We start from the raw sequence: 5,731 nt of genomic DNA, 5'->3' as shown, positions 1-5,731 counted from the left end.
TTTATACAGTTGTGGGCTGATTACAGTTTCTACAGTTGTGGGCTGATGACAGTTTCTACAGTTGTGGGCTGATGACAGTTTCTACAGTTGTGGGCTGATTCCAGTTTCTACAGTTGTGGGCTGATTATACTTTCTATAGTTGTGGGCTGATTACAGTTTCTACAGTTGTGGGCTGATGACAGTTTCTACAGTTGTGGGCTGATGACAGTTTCTACAGTTGTGGGCTGATTATACTTTCTATAGTTGTGGGCTGATTCCAGTTTGTACAGTTGTGGGCTGATTCCAGTTTCTACAGTTGTGGGCTGATTATACTTTCTATAGTTGTGGGCTGATTCCAGTTTCTACAGTTGTGGGCTGATTACACTTTCTACAGTTGTGGGCTGATTATACTTTCTACAGTTGTGGGCTGATTCCAGTTTCTACAGTTGTGGGCTGATTACACTTTCTACAGTTGTGGGCTGATTATACTTTCTACAGTTGTGGGCTGATGACAGTTTCTACAGTTGTGGGCTGATTGCAGTTTCTCCAGTTGTGGGCTGATTACATCGAGACTTGCATCAAAGGATCAGGATGACCCTAATTAATGTATCGGGATGTTTTTATCTCTGCAGGTCTCTCTGTAAATGTGTATCATGTCACACCACCTCCAGGCGGGGGAGGGAGTTCCACAAGACCCCCCCCCCCCCCCATTGACAGTGCAACTTTCCTGTCCCCACGTTTACCAGTGCAGTGAGGTGTTCTGCATTATAAGCAGTGGGTATGTTTTTGCCTCATGGACGTCACCCAGGTTATTTATTTTTGCCTCTTCAGAGCTGTCAGTTGCCCATACACCGTCCAAATAATGGTCCATGTCAGGAGAACGTGCTGCATGCCCGTGGGGGGGGGGGGGGAGAGGGGGGAGTACTCTGATAGTAAATATATAATTCGGCAAACAGCCTGAAACAGTTTATAATAAAATGCTCAATGGACAAAATTGTTATTTCTCGGTGTCATTTACCTGAAGATTTTGCAGAGAAAAACAAATGGTCACTTTTGCCATTTGATTGAAAAAGGACATAGCGGGACGTTCGGACCGACCAAGTCAATTCACACCCTCGTTTATTGAACACTGTGGTATTGTTACGAATCTGGCGGCCATGAGCATTCAACATTCAGGTCCCAATAGCTCAGTTATTTCGATAAGTAAATGTGGATGGATAGCTCCCTTTCCCTTATGTCGAATGGGAATTAAGTGTATATGCACTGCGAAGTTTTTTTAGAGATAGGATTTTTACACTTATGATAACGCCAACAACAACACTGCCACAACAAGTCAGCAGAAAGCCCTGTGAGACCCTGCCGTCGCTCCAAATGCAGAACCGGAAACCCAGAACCGGAAGACCGATGATGTCAATCATCAATTAAATATTCTCCATCAGAAATCCCTCAGAAATCTGTAAAAGTTTTGCATCAATTAGACAAGTGATTCCAGAGAAAAACATTTTGTAATGAAAATATGTGGGATGTGGACTCGGACGGACACACACACACACACACTGCATCACAAGCTCCTCTGTGAACAACTTCTCATCCTCTTTCCTCCTGGACTGGGTTGATTCTTCTTCTGGGCCATCCCACCAACGGGGCGGCCCCAATAAAAAATATAATGTGCAATCGTTTCTTCTCAGCCCGATAGCGCATTACACTGCTGTGGCTGGTACACACTGGCCAAACAGATCGTGACGGCCTGCCAGCACATGTGTGGCACGTTTCCTCTGTTATGGCAAGTCCTCACATCGCCCCGTCCACAAACAGGAGGTGTTTTCACCTTCAGTATTGTCTGACTATCCTGCCTATAAATTACATATGCTGCCTCCTCAGCATCACATTGCAAACGACTTACTCTGACAGGTTTCTGCGACATGGCAATCAAATCTACTCAAAACGTGGACCACAGTCCAGCTACCCCCCCCCCCCCACTTCCACATAATACAAACACACATACATACATACATACACACATACATACACACATACATACATACATGCATACATACAAATGCTGCTCCTCTTGTTAGCAGCGAGTGCCCTGGAAGTAGTGGGTTAAAGAGAGTGACACTTGAATATGTGGAAGAATTGCATCACTAATGCTTCAGTCACATTTGGCTCGGCAGCCATAGGGTCTAAAAAATCTACGGCCACTTGCAATTGTCAGGCGGCCACAGTATTTCCACGGTCACACAATGTCGCAGTCACATGTTTTTATTTTTCGGGTTTCCCATCCTTGAGCGAACCCAGTACCTGCAGAGCCAAGCAGCCGCATGGCTGAGGAAGTCGTCATTGCAAGGCTTCTTCATCTTCTTCGTCTTCTTCGTCTTTTTCGTCTTTTTTGTCTTTTTCGTCTTTTTCTTGTTTTTCTTCTTCTTCTTCTTCTTGCATTTTTCTTCTTCTTGCATTTTTCTTCTTCTTGCATTTTTCTTCTTCTTCTTCTTCTTCCATTTTTCTTCTTCTTCTTCTTCTTCTTCTTCTTCTTCTTCTTCTTCTTCTTCTTCTTCCATTTTTCTTCTTCTTCTTCTTCTTCTTCTTCTTCTTCCATTTTTCTTCTTCTTCTTCTTCTTCTTCTTCCATTTTTCTTCTTCTTCTTCTTCTTCTTCCATTTTTCTTCTTCTTCTTCTTCTTCTTCCATTTTTCTTCTTCTTCTTCTTCTTCCATTTTTCTTATTCCATTTTTCTTCACGCGGCGGCCTAATTCAGAATTATCTTGTAAAACAAGAAATCTATAATCATGTACATTTTTCTCCTCATTGATAATTAACTAGTTCGGCGAAATGCGACCCGGAAATGATAAAAATGTTATCGGACAAAAAATTAACGGACATTAAGGGACTAAAAAATCGAATTTTCAGAAGTTAACTGGTCCGATAACAATAAATGGAAGTTCACTTCCGATAATAGTCCGATAAAAAAGTAAACTTCGATAATTATCTCTTATCGGATTATCGCTTTTGTGCCCAACACTGGTGGCAAACACCTACACTCCGATCTCTCGCGGTAGCGCACGGTGGACGCACGGTCGACGCAGACTGCCACGGAGGCCATACGTAAGATGCACGGCGGGCATAGGGGAACCTTGCGTCGACCCTGCGTTGCCCGCAGGTAGTCACACAGACCGCAAGGCCACCGTACGTTGAACACAGGGATGCCTTTGGACTACCCTACGGCGACCGTGGAAATAGTGCGGCCTCCGTAATTTTTTGGGGGTTGGCAAAATTCATTTTTCATTGATAAGAGCCTACGGCAGCCGCACGAATAACGCAACCCCACCGTACGCCCTACGTATGGTCAACGTGGAACACATCTACGTCATGGCTACGGCTTGTCGAATTGCTACGGCCAACCTAGAAATGAAAAAAAGTTATAACTCCGCGCTTTAATTCCACGGAGACCCTTACGGCCTGTAAAAGATAGCCATATGGTGTCGGGCCACCCTGCGGCCACCTCAGAAACTCTGCGGCCGCCGCACGTTTCTGTCAATTCAGGGGGGTACGGCCGCCGTATCCTCGCCATAGAGCAAATGTGACTCATGCTTAAGCCAGCAGGTTTCCCAGATAGCTCAGATGGCAGAGTACTGACTGGTATGGTTTGGTATGGTTTTCCAGAGAACCTGGGTTTGATTCCTGGTGTGGGCCTGTAATTTTTCCACATCTATATATGATGTTCTGTCCTGCTCATTTCTAAGTATATTACTTTGCACACTGGTTTTCAAAGCGGACATGGATGTGTCCCCCCACACCCCCCTCACAGGGGGAAAATCCTCTCGAGAGCAGGCCCTCGCTGCTCCTTTGGTCGGCAGCGAATGCGCTGGAAGCATTGGGGGAAAGAGAGTGGACCTCTACATGTGGAAGAATTGTGTTGCACAGTCAGTGTGTTACCCACATAGCTCAGATGGCAGATCACTGGTACGGTTTTTCAGAGGACCTGGGTTTGATTCCTGGTTTGGGCCCATAATTTTTTCCACATATATTTCTGATGTTCTTTCCTGTTCATTTTGAAGTACATACATCCATACACATACATACATACATACATACACACATACATACACACATACATACACACATACAAGAACGCATCAATGGATAGAAACCGACACGCGTCAAAGCTGTGTAATCGGAAGATATTATTATCATTATTATTATTGTAAACCTGCAATGACAGTAAAACGTAATGTTTTGTGAAAAACTCGACATTCAGGTTTTATTTATTGGAAACACAGAGGAAGAAACAGGAGGAAATGGATCCTTCATTTTCAGCATAATCACAGGTAATGTTGTTTATAATCATTTCAAGGTGTTTGATGTAATAACACAAACATGCAAACTTTGTGTGAAATGATACAAAAACTAATATTCACAGAAAATGTCACATCAAGGTAAGTGCCTTAACCTGCTTGATGGGCACAGCGATCTGAAATGGAAACTTTAATGCAATTTACCTCCAATCATTTCCTCTTCGTTCTCTTTTGAAATCCCTCCTGGTGCTGATTATTCAACCAACGACCCCAACAGATTTGATTTTGTTCGTAAAATTTCCTTTATTTCACCCTCTTACAATGTCCTTCATTGTTTCATTCCCTCTCAAAGTACAAAAACCTTTATAAACCTGTGTTGTGATGAAGAACGTTTATCATCTGCCATCTTCAGCACTCACCTCGTCTTAATCTACTTTTCAAGGCCATGCAGATTGAACATCAGATCTGATCAGATGAAGTTCTCTGAGTAATGGAGATTGTAACAAATAAACAAATGAGATGATGTGCTTGGTTCATGGTTGGAGTTCTGTTCTGAACCTTATGAGGCTGTTCCCCCAGATTCACATCCCTACACCGAGTGATTTGTCCATTCACTAATCATGTCTTTGTTATTATTATGATTTGAAGTACAAGTACAAGAGTTTGTTATGTCATTGTCCAACATATAATATATGTGCCACGAGATTTTTGAGTTTATTGTTTTTCATTAATTTGTTTTCTCATCTTGAGCCCTCCGTGTGGTCATGTTCGTGATATATTCGAAATGGAGAATAGATTATTATTCATGTTACTGAGATTTAATAAAGAGTAAGTTGTTCTTTAAACAATTCAGCTGAAGCAGCACCAACATGAACCCATCAGGTCTCTGCCCCACGTGATGCTTATTCTTCACACAAGGGAGATCCTGGTCATGATGGAAATAAATGCTGGTTCAGGTGGACCCTCATCACGAGGAGAGTGTGAAGTGACATGAATGGGCTTTTATTCCCACTTTACACCAAGAGCTCCATCGATGGAGATTCCAGGCACAGAGTAGTGAGAGAGATGGAGGGAAGTTATAATCATCTTGATATTTCCATTCTTTGTAAACTGGGCCACATCACCTGCATAGTATGACTAACTTGAACCAACCTGGTCTTCCTTCCATTCCCTCCAGGGATTAAATAATAAAGTGAAAACATAGCATGAAATGGAGGAACAAAGAAGTAGCACAGCATGTGATCTGTGGCCATTACCCTGAGTGAATAACTTGGAGAGAAATAATATGGGCAGAGAGAGAGAGAGAGAGACAAGCCATGAGAACCAAAGTGGATGTGGGAGGTAGTGATAGATATGTGGGCGATGAGGAAGAGTACAGTGTGGGATTGTTACGGTGCCAAAAATGTCACCAATTTAATAAATAATTCCCTCCTGGTTAAACTCCAGGCTGACCCCCCCCCCA

At 43.0% G+C, this 5,731-nt stretch overlaps 2 long non-coding RNA genes across 4 annotated transcripts in view; one reads left to right on the top strand and one right to left on the bottom strand.

The window, feature by feature from the left end:
• LOC147034208 (uncharacterized) overlaps positions 1-4,599 on the bottom strand; it is a 27,207-nt gene extending 22,608 nt beyond the window's left edge. The window contains exon 1 of one of the 3 annotated variants that reach the window (XR_015057541.1): positions 4,474-4,599. This is a non-coding gene — a long non-coding RNA (uncharacterized LOC147034208). Of the gene's footprint in view, positions 1-2,280; positions 2,365-4,424 lie in introns of those variants that run through there. The other 2 variants (XR_015057538.1, XR_015057540.1) reach the window with 2 other exon arrangements.
• LOC147034207 (uncharacterized) overlaps positions 1-4,792 on the top strand; it is a 36,427-nt gene extending 31,635 nt beyond the window's left edge. Inside the window, exon 3 of the long non-coding RNA XR_015057546.1 lies at positions 3,783-4,792. This is a non-coding gene — a long non-coding RNA (uncharacterized LOC147034207). The remainder of the gene's footprint in view (positions 1-3,782) is intronic.
• The last annotated feature ends 939 nt before the right edge of the window (positions 4,793-5,731 follow it).

Source organism: Eptatretus burgeri, chromosome 1 (assembly GCF_056783735.1).
Source record: "Eptatretus burgeri isolate ZD-2024b chromosome 1, Ebu_testis_v1, whole genome shotgun sequence".
NCBI classification, from domain to species: domain Eukaryota; kingdom Metazoa; phylum Chordata; class Myxini; order Myxiniformes; family Myxinidae; genus Eptatretus; species Eptatretus burgeri.
Note: the sequence above shows the minus strand (reverse complement) of the source record. Positions and strands in the feature narration are given on the sequence as shown.